The following is an 18,855-nucleotide window of genomic DNA, read 5'->3' as shown; positions in this document are numbered from 1 at the left end:
ATTAAGCTCACAATCGCTAAAATTAATTCACCAAAATTTTCATGCACTTATATAAACATGCTATAACACATGAAATAATATTGAACATAATTTCTCCAGCCTCGAAATAGTGGTTTCAAAACCACTATTCTGACTAGACCCAAAATCGGGTTGTTAAATTTTGATATACCAAAAAGGGGAGAGGAAAAATGAAATTTGCATATGCATAGGTTTTACATCTTTTTACTTTTATATGCTTATGCAAGTGAATCAATCTTCATGCATGTATGCTTATTGATATATTGCTAAAATACATAACATTTAATGTTTATTGATATATTGTTTAAATGCATGACATTTATAAAGTCTTGGAGATATCTCTTGTTGAATTTCATGTATGCTTTTCTCATATCTCTTGTTGAAATTCAGTTGCTCTTGTTTAAGTGTTTGTGCTAACTTTTTTTCAAGGAATGTTTTATTAAGGGAGATTTATGTTTTGAAAATGTCTAAATGGTTTGGAGGTGTTTTAAAAAATATAAATTTATTTTAAATTTTTGATATATCAAAAAGGAAGAGATTGCTAGCTCTGTTGTCCCAAGCTTTTGATATAACAACATTTAAGATAAATTTTATATTTATATAGATAAATTTTATATTTATATTTTTCTAATTCATTTGGTGAAAATCTAGTTGAAAATTTCATCAAATATTTTCAAAGACTTGCAATATATTCAAGAACATGTTTTAAATGTGTTTTTAATTTATCTAAATGTTTTTAAGTTAATACCAAAGTGTCCTAAAGTGTTTAATATATTTTTAAGGCACTTTGATAGTCAAATCTTGACATATAGGACCATAAGTCTTGAGAAAGAAAGTTCAAATGCATAATTCTACTCTAAGATCTACATGTTTAGAGACATTGGTCTGTATGTCAGAGACATAAGCCTATAAGTTTCGAGACATAACCTACCAACGACTATAGAACAATTTTTAAGCCTGAAATTAATGCTTCCAACGACTAGAATTCATCCCCAATGGCCATAAATGTCCTCAAACTTGTTCCTTAATATACATACTCTTTAAAAACACTTCAGAGAGCAACATCCAAGCAAAAATTTTAAGATTAAAAATATTTCATTTCTTTATTTTCTTCATGTTCTCTTGTACATATTCATTGAAAACTTATTGTATTTTTTTTCTTACTCTCATATCTTTACTTTTTAAGCCTTAATTTGCAAACACACATCTACTAACGGTTCATTGTTAGTTTGCACATCTTCTCTTTGTTGTAAAGAGTATACGTAAGGTTTTTGAGGTACAAAACCTAGAGTAGATTATAAGGGTTCCTACTTTAGCCTTGTAAAAGCTTGATGGTTCTAGGTTAGCCATGAAAGCCAGGGAGGAGGTTCTATCTTAGCTCTGTAAAAGAAATAGGGATTGTAAAAGGTTATACCATGGTAACAATCCAAGTATAATGAATTGGAAAATCCTTAGTTAAGATATACCAAGGTAGTAGAGTTAGGCAATTGTAGTCAAACCACTATAAATCAAATTGTCCAAACTTTTTTTTTATTTCCTTATTATTTAAAAACATTTATAGATGTGTGGGCAACACAGAAATTGTTGTAGGAAGGGATGGCTTGGAGAGTTGGTAGAGGGGATAACATATCAATATGGGAGGATCCTTGGGTTCCTAGATTGAAAAATCACAAAATTCAAGAGTCGATCAGAAATCATAATTTAGACAAGGTGGTTGATCTAATAGACCCAATTCTTAGACAATGGAAGGAAGGGATCATTACCAGTACGTTTTTGAGAGGAGAGGTTGAAGCAATATTGAACATTCCTTTGGCGAGGTACCCATGAGAAGACTGTAGGGTTTGGAGTGGCGAACCAATAAGGGATTACATGGTGAGAAGTGGTTACAGGAGGTTAATAATGGAAGATCCTAGTCTAACTACAGATGATGCTAAAAATACAGTAATAAAATTTTACAAAAATCTATGGTAGACAGATCTACTTGGAAAAGTGAAAATAACAAACTGGAAAGTCTATAATAACTTCATTTCTACTTTTGACTATCTACATTTCAAAACAAAGAGTAATTTTGCTCTATGCTTTCGATGCAGTGGAGGCTCAGAATCACTAAAACATGTTTTTAGGGACTATCTTGCAATTCAAGGAATTTGGAAATACGTTAGGATTTCAGGGGTTTGAAAAAGAAGAAAACATGAATTTTTAATAGTGGTTAGGGGAAACACTTACCAAGCTAACATACTCACAAAAAAAAATCCTCTTCTGTAGTATTCGGGCTATCTGATTAGGATGGAATAAGGCACTGTAAGAAGGGAGTCATCAGACAGTAATAGAAACAATGAAGTTTATTCAAACAAATTTAGGACAATGGGAAATGGCTAATAGTAAATTACCTAGCCATCAGATCAAAGAGCGATGAAAGCCACTGGAGAGAACTACAGTGAAAGTAAACTTCGATGGAGCCTTTGATAATCAGATGCAAAAAATTAGGCTCGAGTATAGTGGGTAAAGATTCAAGGGAGGGTTTTTTGGGATCCAGACTAATGCTGAATAATCGAGTACCCACACCTTTTTCGGTAGAGGCGGTGGCCTATTTACAGGTTGTACAGTAGGGAATAGAAAAGGGATATCACCGAGTAGTGATCGAAGGGGATGCTTTCAAGAAATGTAATTTGGCGTTTTGATTTTCTATGGAAAAGCAGGGGACTTGGTTGTAACAGCCCGTTTTTATTTCAATCAGAACAGTGGTTTCGGGACCATAAATTCGAGATAAAAATATTTATTTTATTATTATTTTAATTTCTACAGCATGATAGTATGATTGTATGAAAATTTCGTTAAGAAATTTTATCGCTTGAATGTTCAATTTGATAAAGATGACTAAATCGCGTAAAGTGTAAAATTTGAGTTCTATTAGCTAAGGTGTCTAATAGCTATGGAACCTTAAAGTGGAGGTCCTTATGTAGTAATTAGACCATTGTTAATATGAGTGGACAAACATGGACATGAATTAAGTGCTTTAAGTAGTTAATTAACAAGGGTAAATTAGTAAATTAATAAATAAGTTAAAATAAAATAACATAAACAAAAGCATCATCTTCCTAAGCTATTGTTGACCTAAAATTTGAGAAGAAAAAACTCCATTGTTATCACCTTGAAGCTTCGGCACTTAAAGTCTTTGCATGAGATCAATTTTGAGGTTAATTTTTAATGATTTCTATATTTTTGGAGTCGTTGAGCTTAATATAGCTAGCCCAGGGACTAATTTGCAAAACTGTTAAAGGTCTAGGGTTTTAGCATTGATGAATATGTGTGTATTTTGATGTTTGATGATAGAAAATGAATGGTTGTTGTTAGATAGTGATTTTTGATAAAATTGTCAATTAGGGATTAAATTAAGAAATGTGATAAATTATGTGGTAAATGTGTGAAATAATGAAAAATATGGGCTGCTATGAGAATAGGTAAAATTCGGCTAGCATGGGGGTGGACTCAATTGCATGAAATTACATTTTTATGAGCTAGGGACTAAATTGTAAAAAAAGTCAAAAATTTAAGGGCAAAAGTATAAAATTTCCATAATATGTAATTTGGATTAAATTAAATATAATGATAATTAAATAAGTTAAATTTGATTATATATAGATCAAGAAAAGCAAAGTTCAGAATTAGATCAGTGGAAAAACAAAATAGTGGATTGATAGCTCGTTTCTCTCCGTGTAAATCCGAGGTAAGTTCGTATGTTAATAAGCATTAATGTAATTGTGTTTTAAATGCTTTATGTAACACACCATACCCGTAACCCACGCAGGAGCGAAAAACAAGGCATTAACCAACTCGATCTCATGCACACAAACGTTCCCCAAGTCACCAAGACTTGGTCCAATTTAGAACTTTTTCAATTTCTACTTTAAACTTTTTATTATGGGCCTTGATAAACGCCAAATTATACATATCTATACCCCAAATACTTAGCATAATTATGGATGTTTATTACTAGATTTGTGGATTTTGGTGCTCTTAATCCGGTTATTTCATGTTTTGTACTAAGGAGAGCACCAAGAGGCAAAAGGATCCAAAATCGAGCTAAAAAGGGACAAAACGGACCAAATCGAGAAGATGACAAGGCCTAAGCCTTGCCACACGGGCATCTCACATGCCTGTGGCCTTCGGGGGTGTCGACCAAGGTTTTCACGATTCACACAGCCTGGCCATTGAGCCCACGCGGCCTTGTGCAATTCAACGGATCAAACATGGCCTGGTAAACACGTCACACGGCCGTGGCACACGGGCGTGTCCCTTTTTCAAAGAGTTGTATTTTACACGGAAAAGGATACTTAGGGAGGAAGAAAGCTAATCCAAAGCCTATATAAACACCCTAAGTGTGAGCTAGAAAGGGACCGCTCTTTCTAGAACTTTTCTGGAATACAGAACCACACGCCAGGAATTACTTAAAGGAAGCCAGACGATCCATCTCAAAAGCCGGAGCTACTCCAAGACTGAAGATATCTCTCAGAATTCCTTTAGGGGTTTTAGAGTTTTCTTTATGTTTTGTTATTTTCATAATTTTGAGATGTATTCTTATTTTATTATGAACTAAACCCCTTAGATACCTAAGGGGGATAAAACCTATGATGGATCTTGTTATTATTATCTGAACTGTATGGTAAATACTTGATTTGTTCTTAATTATGTGTTCTTAATTCTTGAGTTAATATTCCGGGTATTAATTCATGATTTGATGTGCTTATGTAAAGGAGGAATAGACCCTGCATAATAGTAGATTTGGAATAATTAAGCGGAGTTGATCAGACGCCTAGAAATAGGGTTATGAGATTTTTCCAGATTAGGGTGAAACCTAATATGGGAGTCCATAGAGTGATTTACTGCTTCCCTAGGGGTTTTAATTAAGAAAGAAATTTCAATTAATTCAACTGAGGGTTAGACATTATTAGTCTCAAAAGGGATAATAACATAGGTTAGGGAGTCTCACAGATCAAGTCAAGTGAATAAATCGTCCGGTTCAGAGTCAGATAACAAGTGAAATCTAGGTGGATTCCTCCTTGGGTGTCGTCTTTATCAATTTCTTTTCTTCAAGTCTTTTTCCAAATTTTCTCTTTGCTTTAATTAAATCAGTTAATTAGTTTAAATAATTATTTAATTAAAACAAACCCTTTTATTCTTAGGCTAGATAATAAAAAGATAGTCATTACTGGTACTTTTGGTTCTCTTGGGTACGATATCCCGGTCTTGCCATTACTATACTATTGTTTAATAGGTGCGCTTGCCTTTTCGTCGTGATAATAGTTAGTCTAGGTTTGATCTTCAATATAAATATTTCTTACTTGTTACGTATCACGCGATCAAGTTTTTGGCGCCGTTGCCGGGGAACTGAAAATTAGGAACACTAAATTTTTATTACTTTAGCCATTTATTTTTCTTGCAAATTTTATTTTATTTTATTATTTATTAATTTACTTTTTCTTTTTCTTGGCAGTTTTTATAGTTTATGACTAGAAGAAACCCGTCAGGACCATTACTCTTTGACGAAGAAATCAATCGTACAATTCACAGAAATCAAAGAGAAATAAGGCACAGCTTAAGATACACAGAGAACGAGCAAGAAGACAATACTCAACCCCCAACGGAAGAGATGGCCGAAAACCAATGCAATCAGCTACCTCCTGCAATTGCGGCTAATCAAAATCCTGCTCCACGTACTATGTATGACTATGCTAAACCTTCTGTAAAAGGAACTGAGTCTAGTATAGTTAGACCTGCTATTGTTGCGAATAATTTTGAACTAAAACCTAACACAATTCAGATGATACAGTAGTTTGTTCAGTTTGATGGTTTGCAGGATGAGGATCCCAACACGCACTTGGCAAATTTTCTTGAATTTTGCGATACATTAAAATCAATGGCGTTTCTGATGATGCCATTCGTCTTCGGTTATTTCCCTTTTCACTGAAAAACAAAGCTAAACCATGGTTGAACTCGTTACCACGAGGGTCTATCACTACTTGGGAACAAATGACCGAGAAATTTTTACTAAAATATTTTTCGCCGGCTAAAATGGCTAAATTGCGTAATGATATCTCTTCTTTTGTGCAGATGGATTGAGAAACACTTTACGATGCATTGGAGAGATACAAGGACTTACTGAGAAGGTGCCCTCACTATGGGTTATCACTTTGGCTGCAAGTTCAAACGTTCTACAATGGTGTGAATCTCTCGACAAGACAAATGATTGACGCAGCTGCTAGCGAAACCATCAACAATAAAACACCAAAAGATGCATATGAATTTATAGAGGAGATGTCACTGAATAACTATAAGTGGCAAGTTATGTGGACAAAGTCAACAAAAACAGCCGGCGTCTATAACATCGATTCAATCACATGCTTTCAAATCAGGTAGAACTTCTCAATAAAAAGATTGATAGTTTTCTATCCAATAATGAGGTGTGACTCAAGCAGAGGAGGTGCGCATACAGAATATCAATCCTTTAATCCCACAACCAAACAAAAGCAAGTCGACTATATGGGTAATAATAACTTCAGATCTCAAAATAACCCATACAGTAATACTTATAATGCAAGTTGGAGGAACCACCCAAATTTTTCCTGGGGAGGTCAAGGAAATCCAAAGCCACAAAATCCTTAGGGTTTTCAAGCCACCTTATCAACAGGAGAAAAAACTAAACCTTGAAGAGGTGCTTTCTAAATTCATCTCGGTGTCAGAAACCCGTTTCCAAAATATCAAGACAGCACTTAAGAATCAACAAGCATCGATCTAAGGACTCGAAACTCAGATAGGCCAGCTGTCCAAACTAATCTCCAAATGACCACAAGGTAGCTTACCCAGTAATACTAAACCTAATCCGAGGGAACACCTCAATGCAATTAATACTCAAGATAAGGAAGGATTCATTGCACCTGAGCCAGAATTACAGCAAGACAACGCGATGAACAAAGGACGAGAAGAGGTAAACAATAATGATCCCAAACAGGTAAGTACGAATCATGCACCTCGTTGCCATATCCTAAAGCGATGACGAAAGACAGAACAGAAGAACAATTCGGTAAGTTTGTCAAACTCTTAAAGAAATTACATGTTAACTTACCCTTTATTGAAGTTCTATCGCAGATGCCCAACTCAGCAAAATTCTTAAAGGAACTTTTGAGCAGTAAAAGAAAATTAGATGCTACATCGCATGTGGAACTCAATGCAGTCTGCTCAGCTATTCTAAAGAATGATCTACCTAACAAATTGAAAGATCCAGGGATTTTTACAATTCCTTGCTCAATTGGTAGTCTATTTGTGAATAATGCTTTAGCTGATCTAGGGGCAAGTATAAATGTTATGCCATATAAAATGTTTAAACGATTAGGTCTTAGCAAACCCAAACAGACTAGGATGAGCATACAATTAGCTAACAAAATAGTTAGATTTCCTAAGGGTATTATTGAAGACGTTCTAGTTAAAATTCATAAATTTATTTACCCAGTAGACTTCGTTGTCTTAGATATGGATGAGGATAACGAGGTACCTTTAATTTTAGGACAACCATTTTTAGCAACTGCCAGAACCATTGTTAATGTAGGCACAGGAGAGCTAACACTTCATGCAGGTGATGACGCAGTAACACTCCAAGCACGCGACTCAGTCAAAACCTCTAAGACTCAAGATAATGCTATAAAAACTATCGATAATAAAACTAATATTCGATCGTCCTTGCAAGAACTTCCTCGAACCAAGACAACAGAGACAGTGCGCTACTATCATGAAGAGAACAAAGACGTCCATGAAGAATGAAGACTACGAATAGAGGAGCTAGACGAATGGAGAGAACACAAACCGAGAACACATGATAAACCCAAAACTACACAAAAACAAGCCCGATACCTCTCCTAATCAACTTCAGGTCGGCGATACAATCTTACTAAATGTCGTTGATCCTCACATTGTCACTACCACACCAAATAAGGAAATCCCTCTTACGGTACTTAGTATTTTTCCATTCGGTACAGTGGAGGTGAGTCATCCCAAGTTCGGCACTTTTAAGGTAAACAACACCCGTTTAAGACCTTATTTTAAAATTGACAACAGGAATGAGGAGTATGAACTCTTCGAACCACCATGATCATTCAACGGAGAGGTAAGTCAAGCTTAGACTATAAATAAGCGCTTCTCGAGAGGCAACTCGAGCACTAACATATTTTGATTCCTTTATTTTTATTTTCTCACATTTCGAGTCAATTAACTCTGTAAGGCCCAATTTTTGTCCGGGCTTATACCAAAAAAATCAAAAAAACAATAAACACAAAATAAACTAAATTAAAACAGCCAAAATCCAATAATTTTTTAAACCCATTTTTAATAACCCATGACCCAAAAAACCCTAAAACCCGAGGCCCAATACATCCAAAATTATCTCAGCAGCACTAGCAGCTTCTGGAACGTGCCAAAATAGGCCAGAAATTGGGACTCCTACGAGTGGCTCCTCGCGCAGCCTCCTTCGCACGTCTCCTCCGTACGGCCGTTTCTCCATACCTGCAAAATAATATACGAGAAGAATTGCTAACAGAATACAGCAAATAAATGCATTTTTATTTATTTTTCACTCCAAAAATCAGGCTATAAGAAGCCATTGATTTCATCCATATATTTTTACGCACACAGAATAGATACGCAATACGCATATTGAATAAAAAAATTCAAAAACAGTCTCTGAAAAGGTGATTTTCTTTAGCTTTTTTTTAGTTTTCCTGTCATTTTTATCTATTTTCTTCTCATTATTCTCATCATCTACATTTTAAAACAAAGAAAAAGGGAAGGCAAGTCTTACCTTGTAATTCAGCCTTTGATCTCTGTTCACTTTGTTGAGATCGAAGTTGGAAGGGGATCCAAAGGCGTCATCCTTCAATCGTGGTGTTGGAAGGGGTTGAACGGTAATCGATGAGAGCCCAAACATTTTAGAAATATGTAAATATGGGTGAAGGATGAATGGTATTAAATTTGTGCTCATTTTTTTATACGTTTTTTTAAAAAAGAATAAAATTGAATCAAAAGTTTTCATAAAGAAGAAGAAGGAAAAAGCTTACCGGATTTCTGTGGTCGCGTACCAGCTGACCATTGCCTATGAACTGCTGGTCACCAAATAAAATGGTGGTTTGGCAGCATCTTGCCAAATGAAACCCTAATAAATGGGGTTAATGGCTTTGGTTTTAACGATAGGCTTTGTTTGGATAAGGAAATAAAAGGGGAATTAACAAAGGTGGGAACGGTGCCGTTTGAAGAAGGAAAATCCACGTGGAAATCCAATTCAAAAGCCAAATCTGCACCTTTTCATTTGAAATGGAAAATTTACGCGTTACATCCTTCTCTTCATGCAAGAATTCAATCGCGCCACATTTGTTTTACTTGGTCTTTTTTAATTTGGATCTTTAATTCGTGTGTGTTTGCATTTTAGTCTGCAGTACAGCATTGTGTTTTGATTTGGGGAGTATTTCCAACTCTAGTCCTGATACGTTTGTGTGGATTGTTTGTTGATCTTGTTTGTGATTATTTTTGTTTATAAATTATCCCTGTTATTTTGACTTCAATTTTAATTTGGTCTTTTATGTGTATAGTTTGCTAATTTAAAATGCGTTTAATATTTTTATATGTATTAATCCATGTTACTAATTTTGTTTGTTTATATTTATTCAATTATTTTGGGATTTTTTTTATCTTATTATTTTTGAACTATGCATCCTATTTCTTTAAATATTATACATATATGGTTACTAATCGTTCTTATTAATTTTTTTATAATAACTATTATTTTGGAATGTTTAAATTTTCACATTACATTGTATAAACACCTTAATGTAAAGTGTTGTCAAAATATTTATATATATATATATATGTTGATACATAAATTATTCAAAATACTCCTTGATTTATAATACACTTAAACGATTTTATGTACATATGATACGATTTTAGAACTCCATCTTTGTATTTATAAAATTATTTTTTTAAAATGTGTCTCCATGTTATGTTATCCAAGTATGTTATTTAGTATTTCTTATAAATATTTTTAGGTAAAATGATATGTATATAATCTATATGATAATATAATTTCACGTGTATTTATTTTTATATGTATGTTTTTTTTGAATTAGAAAATCTATTATGTGCGCTATACCTTGCCATGTATTATTATTTCTTCATATTTAATATATTATTTAAGTTATCATTAAGCATATATTTTTGTATTTATATTGAATTTACATACATTATCAAAATCATGATATTTTTAAATATATAGTTTTTTTTAATTTGTACCTGATTATTTTTATTAAATGCATAGTAGTAATAAAATTAAATTTAATTTTATAATTCACATTTTAATTCCATGTTATTTAAATATACAATTATTTCTAAAGTGTCTTCACATGTATATAACATATATTAAATTATTTTTACTATGGTGCATGTTATTATTCTCATATAATTTCATGTAAATATTTTTATATGTATATATCCTCTTTTAAAGTTATTTATGTGTATAATATATTTCTTTTAAGAACCATATTTTAAATCATATAATTTATTTATTGTATACAATCTCATATTTCATTATCCTTATACGTATTATTTATATGCTCCATCACTCTAAATCAATTTGTTTCATGTAAAATTATATATTATTTGCTTCCAAATTCTCTTTATAACTATAATTTTGTAAATACATATCACTAAATTTATGTGAAAATATAGTTTTGCCTTTTGTATATGACCTTGTTTTTTTAGAAATTTTTGTTACCTATATAACTTATATATTTACTTTGTTTTATACCTAATTTTACTTGTATATACATGTTTCATAAATTTATTATGTCTATTATTTTATATCATGTATTGTCATTCCTTCATATTTAATACTGTAACGGCCCAAATTTCAATGATATCGGAACAGTGATTTGAAATAACTAAATCTGACATGTGAGTTTAGATATTAGTAAGTAAATGTTAAGTGTGGTTTTAGAAATAATTTTGAATTAAATGAAATTATGTAGTATAGGAAGTTGTAGATAAAACAGAATAAAAACGAGGTATCGAGACCTCGAATTCATAAATCAAGCCATAAACATTTTTAAAAATATTTACGGAGTGTAAATAAGTTAGTATTAAGTTTTCGTTAGAAAATTTTAACGTTTGGATAGTCAATTAATTAAAAATGACTAAATTGAAAAAGGTACAAAACTTAATAAAATGATTAAATGGCTCAAGTGTTAAATGAGGGAGGACTTAAAAGGCAAATTAGCCTAAAGGGAATGGATGAGGCGGCATAAGCAAGAAAAAAATCTAGAATCAGGTGAACTAAGGGTAAAATGGTAAATTTTACAAAATTAAACAAATAAATTGAAATTGAAAGAGATTTCTAGGCCATTCTTCTCATAATTTCGGCCAGACAGCCATGGGAGAGAGCTTTTAAGCTGGTTTTGCACAATTTCACTGCATGTGAGTTTATTTCTTGCCCTTTTCTTATATTTTTGTATTTTAAGACTTTTGCAATTAGGTCCAATCATCTAATTCATTAGTTTTTGATTTGGTGGGTGAAATTGGAAGTTACTCTGGCTGAGTAAGGGCAGTATATGATGAATTATTATGAAATTGAAGTTCTAATTTCATATTAAGGTTGTTTTATTAAGTCATTTTGATAGAAAATGGTATTTAGGACCTAATTGTGAAAAAGTTGTGAATTAAATGTTAGTGTTGAAATTCAGAACATCAAAGGTTGTGAAATAATTTATAATGATAAAATAAAATGTTAATTGAGAAAAAAATTAGTTCAATTGATGGGTGAAATGAGCAGGGACTAAATTGTAAAAACTGTAAATTTTGGGGTAAAAGTGCAATTTCAAAATTTGAACAGCATAAATTGTGAAGTGAAATAGAAGTCAAATAAATGCTAATGAGTAGAAATACTTTATATTATAGATCAAGAATCCAAAGAAGAACGAGAAAAAGAAAAAGTTACGGAATAGTCCCTAAATTTCAATATCTTCTACAAATCAGCCAGGTAAGTTCATGTGTAAATAAGGTAGCGTAATTGTTATTTTTAACTTATTGATGTTAAATATATGATATGCTGATTTTTATCATGAAATATATGCTTTGTGGTTATTTTCGAATAAAATGCAAATTAAGTGTATTATTTGTTAAATATAAAGTGCTACCGAGTATTGGTTCCGGTATTTTACGGAAGATGGCAAGGAGATGTGTTCGAGGAAAATCCCGTTTGAACCTTAGGAATAGATTAGGATACAAGTGACATGTCACTAGGATGGTTGAACATCCGAACTCGTTGAGTTGAGTCCGAGTTCACTTATGGATGTGAAATGTCCGAACTCGTTGAGTTGAGTCCGAGTTCGTGAGATATAACTAGGCATCCGAACTCGTTGAGTTGAGTCTGAGTTCACTTATGGATGCGAACGCCCGAGCTCGTTGAGTTGAGTCCGAGTTCACTTATGGGCGGGTTACATGGTAGCTTGGCTACAAATGTGGCACTTATGTGCAAATTATCCATGTATCCGAGTTATATTCCGATGTGTTCAACGGGTAAAATTTCTAGTGAAATGGAAGAACACTTAAGATGCAGGTGACGTATTGGTAAGTGTTGTGAAATGGACACTTTAGACAAGTATGTACTTAACCTTCGGGTTGAAAATAGATACAACAAAGATAAGGTGGTAAGATGATTAATGATGTTTAGAAATGTGATATATGTTTTGGTGATACCATGCTAAGGTTGTTTGGTATAATTGTATTGTTATGTTACTTGTTATTTGCATATGACTTACTAAGCATTTATGCTTACTCCCTCCTTTTCATTCCTTGTAGTTTTGACAAGCCAGCTCGGAAATCAGGAACGGTCGGAGGCTCGCTCACACTATCCGTGTATCATCTTGGTATAACGGTTTGTATATTTTGAGCATGGCATGTATAGCATTATAATCATTTTGTGTATATAGTCTTATGATATGGTTATTAAGTGGTATGGAAATGCTTGATAATGATTAGCTGTTGGAATGGCTAATCAAGGACATATTTGGTGTTATGTATGCCTAAATGCTAGTTATTCCATGGAAATCATGAAATAGGTAAAATTTACCATAAAATAGATTAAGACAGCAGCAGTGACGTGAGTTTGAAAATTCATTAAAAATAGTAGAGATATAATTAGATGATGAATAAAATATGGAATTAAAGAATTATGAGTCTATTTTCATATGAATGGAACAAAACAGGTATATGAGTTATATTTTATGAGATGTTTAAATTGTTGTGAAACAAGGCCAGAGCAATTTCTGAATCCCCTGTTCTGACTTTGGAAATTCACCATAAATTGTACAAAGATAATTAGAAGTCATTCTTTATATGTACAGATTCCTTATTGAGTCTAGTTTTACTAGAAACAAATAGTCATTGAAACTCTTTAGAGGGAGATATCTGATTCATAATACACAGAGGTCAGAGCAGTCAAACCCTGAAACAGGCGATACTTTAACTAATAAACTGTACTAATTGGCCTGACCAAAAATTCTAGAAAAAAATTTAGTAAATAGATATATGAGTATAGTTTAAGGAAAAATTTACAGAATTGGATTTCGAGTTTCAGAACTCGAGATATGAATTTTTAAGAAACTGTGATGCAGTTGGACAGCTTGTCCGAATTTGTTTAAGTGCTCAAATAAGTTTAGTAATGCCTCGTGCTCGACTCCGGCGACGGTCTCGGGTAAGGGGGCGTTACAAATACATTATTTAAGTTATCTTGTGGATTATCAATTTTTGAATGAATTTGTGTTTTAAACATTTCATATATAATTAGATTTGAACTTTGTATTTTATAATAACTATTTCAATAAACATGTATCCCAAGTTTTTATGCAAATTTGTCAACTTATATATATATATTATGTGATCATTAATTCAGTATTATGTTGAAAATGTCTTATATTGATTTCTAATTCCATTTTGCTTCATACATATTTTTTTGCATCATTTTATTTTGTGTCATGTTAATTATCGTGTATATTATTTTTGTATTAATTATTCACTATCCATGCTTAAAGAATTTTTGGTTACATTATACTTAGAATAATTGTTTATAATTAATAGATGTATTAAGTGAGGTTATATATATATATGTTTTGTTACACTGCATTAAGTATTTTGATTCCTTTATTTTTATTTTCTCACATTTCGAGTCAATTAACTCAATCTTTGAATTGCAAAGTTTTTCAACACACACGGCCAGGCACACGGGCATGCCTAAAGCCATGGCCAAATAGGGGAAGGGACACGGCCGTGTGATACGGCCGTGTTGAAGCAGGACATGATTTCCCCAAAACACGGGGTGTGATAAATCCCTACGGCCATGCGACATGGCCGTGGGTGAACTTGATAGGAACACATGGGCGTGGGAATGATAACCCACGGGCGTGCCAGGGACAAGGCTCGATTTTGTTTCTTCGACATGGGCGTGCGACACGCCCGTACTATTCAGCCGTGTACAATAATACACGGGTGTGCTACCATAAAACACAAGCGTGAGAGAAGTGAACAAAGCTAGGCATGGCCGTGCGACATGGCCGTGTGCCACACACGCCGAAGACACACAGGCATGGGACAGTAGCCGAGCACGACCTAAATTGAAAATTTTGAAAAACACGGGCTCACCCTCAAAGTACAATGGCGTGGCCCTAGGCCGTGTGACCCTCTCCTATATAAACAAACCACTATTCATCTTCTTCCCCCTTTCAAAACCCTAGCCGAAAACTCCTCCTCCCCACTCCCTAATCCTTATTCCGGCCACCATTCCCAAGATTCCCCAACCCTCAAACCACCCTGAAATCCATTCCCCTTGCATTAATCCCCACTTTCCCCTCTCTATACCCTCTATTTTTCCCACCACAAGGCTTCATTTCTACATCACACGCCCGCGCTCGCCACCACACGCCCGTGCGCCGCCATACAGTAGCTTTTGGTTCATTTTCTCAACTTTATTTTTCCAATTTGTATTGCTACATTAGTGCTCTACATGCTGTACATAGATATTGTAATATTTTGCTTTCGACAAGTAAAGAATTAGCCTTAGAATTTTCTATATTTGAATTATTTAAGCCACTAAATAGCATATACTAGTTTTGGGCATCTTGCTTAACTACTGATGTATCTTGGATTCTATCAATGCTCATATATTGTCAGGTACATTATGTCGTCATCAAGAGGAAAGAAGGTCGCGGTCCCATCCTCAAAGAGATGTAGGGGACCGGGTTCAGCCAAAGTTCGGCACCCGTTCCTTGAATTTCCACAAGCTTTGCAGGAGGAGCTATTTCAGAGACTATGCGCACGACCCATCACCATAGGTCACTACATCGACTGGGCTGCCGTAGAACAAGTCCAGCTCGCTGATGCCATCCGCGCCCTCCTGTCAACAGACCGATGGGAATTGTTCTTCACTATTACCAAGCCCATTTATTTAGAGCTAACCTTAGAATTATGCTCTACTTTTCATTTACAGGTGGTGATGAAGAACAATGACGACCCAGGCACCATTCACTTCCGATTAGGCGGTCTAGTTCGTTCGATGAGTGTCCCAGAGTTTGAAGTTGCTCTGGGACTTTACACAGATGATTTTATGGAGGAGAAGGACATGAATGCACTACCACACAATATCTACATCTCCCCCTCCTTGTGTTGGAAGGCTTTGGCACCACTCTCTTCCACCTATGACCCTAGCCGCTCGAAGGCCTCAGCTCTTCCCCCTTCTCTATGATATCTCCATGCCATATTGGCACACATCTTGACCGGGAGGAGAGAGAGCACTGGCGTCATCAACACCCACGACGCCTACTATTTATGATGCATGGCGAATGCACACGTGACCAACTTAGCATACTTTATTGCTTTCGTCATTCGCCATCAGACCGAGCGGCATTGGAAGGGAGTGATCTCCATCGGCCCCTACGTGATGCGCCTTGCTAGACACTTCGGCCTCCTCAACACCGCGGCCCAGTCATTAGCGCTTACCCTGATAGGTCAGATGTCCCCACAGGGCATCACGACTATGTTACACATGAGGATGATCGAGCGCCAACGTGGGACCGATCCTCCTCAGTACCGTCTCTCGCATGTCATTGACAAGGAGGATCTTGAGGACATCCCTGATGATGTTCCCCCACAGCATGAGAAGCCTTCTACAGCGCCACCTCGGGAATGACCAGCTCATGCAGCTGCTTCATTGGCACACTTTTCCGATTGACTCGCCCATTTCAAGCAGTATTACACTACACAGTTCGAGATGATCCACAAGCGAGATCGGCGACAGGACTGACAGATGGACGATATGTAGGCCATGATGCAACAGCTGTGCCAACACTTCCACATCGCCACTCCAGCACCACCACCTGAGGGCCCCACTGACGAGGATCATTGACTCCTCCTATTTTTTAGTTATTTATTCTTATTCTTATTTTATTTTATTTTATTTTATTTTTATTTTTATTTTTATTTCTATTTTATTATTTTATTTTGAAAGACATATCTATATTAGTAAATTTTATTTTTTTCCTGTTTTTTGGTATTTCTAACAATTAATTCCACTACGCTCTCTTCCATACTAACTCTTAATAAGCTCTTCATGATTCTACAGACTTCCAAGCAAAGCTGCTAGGAATATTTTATGGAATGAGGAAACAAAAGGGAACAACACCTCACGAGTTCCATGTTCAACGACTTAATTTCTTCATCTAGCCAAGAACAATGGCAGCTACCACGTTCCCTGAACACTCTATCCTCAGAATCAAGCTCCACATCCATATAACAGGGAGTTTCACCTCATTTCCTCTTACGATTTTCTTTATTTTGCCTAATCTATCTCTGTACATTGAGGGCAATGTACATCTTAAGTGTGGAGGGTGAACATGAAACCTAACTTTTTGCATTATTCTCAAATCCCTGAATGTAGTCTTGTGCTTAAGTAATTTTCTCATAATATTTATAAAATAAATTCTGATTGATCTATAATTATTGTTGGTATGTTATGAATTAGACCATGGGAATTATGCATGATTATTTGATTATAGGACATTAGAGAATCGAGCATGATAAGCTGATATTTTGAGAACTAAAATTTTTAGACTATTTTCCTAAATTGAGGTACTATCTTGAAATCTTAAGTATACAAGGATGACATCAAAAACCCAAATTTTTGGTGAGATTTTTGAGCCTTTTGAGCATATAGCTTTTTTTCTTACTCACTTCTTTTGTGGTTTGAGTGTGTCAACATTGAACTGTTATTCTAGAACTTGCTTCGATTATACATGTCGAGATCACACGTATGATTTGATATACTGAGATGATAAAGGCACTTAGGATTTAACCCATTTACTCCATAAAAAGCCTTCCCACATAATTAAACCCTTAGTGAAACCCCTTGAGCCTACTAACCCTTTTTCATTGATTAACCCTCATCATTAACCCATTATTGTTTAAATCCTCTTATTTAACCCTTTTTATCGAGATTGCATTTAATATTGTTACCTCACTATATTCACCATTTTTTGTTGCTGAATCGTGAAGTAGGATTTCTATAATGTAGTGACTTGATTTGTTATTAAAAAAAACTCAGTATTATATTGTAATTCTCAGCAAGCTAAAGTTGTCATGAACTCATGTAAAATAGTTCTAGATATTTGTTTATGGTTCAGTAATTAAGTTTTTTATAGTGGGGTAATATATTAAAATTATCTTGATTCTAACCATTATCTCTTCAGCTTGTATCCATACCTGTAACGTAAACCCCGTTACAACCATGCAAAGACCTTTTGATTAGCATATCATATCATTTACAAGTGGTGGAGATTTGATTTTCATGCAAGCTTATGGTAATAACTTTTCATGTTAGACAATCGAGTGCTTAATCTTGAACCTTAAACACTTTGAGTGATTTGAGTGAATCTTTAGTGAGGATGCCATCTCTTGTATATTTAGGACTAAAGTTAATTACTTAGAGGAAGGAGATTACCTATGATTTTATTATCAAAATATTCGATTTAGATTGTTTGAAGCTTTTAATTCCCCTATAGTTGAATTCTCACTGTATGATTTTCTATGGAATAACTTGTAACTTTATCAGTAATGATTATGTGATTGAGAGGAATGAATTCTAGCAGTAAATGAGAATTTTGCTTGAGGACAAGCAAATGCTTAAGTGTAGGGGTATTTGATAAACTCCAAATTATACATATCTATACCCTAAATACTTAGCATATTTATGGATGTTTATTACTAGATTTGTGGATTTTGGTGCTCTTAATCAGGTTATTTCATGTTTTGTACTCAGGAGAGCACCAAGAGTCAAAAGGAGCCAAAAATGAGCTAAAAAGAGACAAAACGAACCAAATCGAGAAGATGACATGGCCTAAGCCTTGCCACACGGGCATCTCACACGCCCGTGGCCTTCGAAGGTGTCGACCAAGGTTTTCACGATTCACACGGCCTGGCCATTGAGCCCACACAGCCGTGTGCAATTCAACGGATCGAACACGGCCTGGTAAACACGTCATATGGTCATGGCACACTGGCGTGTCCCTTTTTCAAAGAGTTGTATTTTACACGGAAAAGAATACTTAGGGAGGAAGAAAGCTAATCCAAAACCTATATAAACACCCTAAGTATGACCTAGAAAGGGGCCGCTCTTTCCAGAACTTTTCTAAAATACAGAACCACACGCCAGGAATTACTTGAAGGAAGCTAGATGATCCATCTCAAAAGCCGGAG

General features: G+C 34.6%; 1 long non-coding RNA gene and 1 other non-coding gene across 2 annotated transcripts; both read right to left on the bottom strand.

Annotated features, from left to right (window-relative positions):
* Window positions 1-6,096: 6,096 nt before the first annotated feature.
* On the bottom strand, window positions 6,097-6,203 carry LOC121206807 (small nucleolar RNA R71). The gene has a single exon (XR_005901979.1). It is a non-coding gene; the product is annotated as a small nucleolar RNA R71 (small nucleolar RNA).
* A 2,018-nt stretch (window positions 6,204-8,221) lies between these two features.
* Window positions 8,222-9,617, bottom strand: LOC107932699 (uncharacterized). The gene is made up of 2 exons (XR_005901901.1): window positions 8,867-9,617; window positions 8,222-8,571 (listed from the first exon to the last, which is right to left on the bottom strand). It is a non-coding gene; the product is annotated as an uncharacterized lncRNA (long non-coding RNA).
* Between the last annotated feature and the right edge of the window lie 9,238 nt (window positions 9,618-18,855).

This window comes from Gossypium hirsutum, chromosome A09, assembly GCF_007990345.1.
Source record: "Gossypium hirsutum isolate 1008001.06 chromosome A09, Gossypium_hirsutum_v2.1, whole genome shotgun sequence".
NCBI classification, from domain to species: domain Eukaryota; kingdom Viridiplantae; phylum Streptophyta; class Magnoliopsida; order Malvales; family Malvaceae; genus Gossypium; species Gossypium hirsutum.
This window is presented reverse-complemented; position numbering and strand designations above follow the sequence as displayed.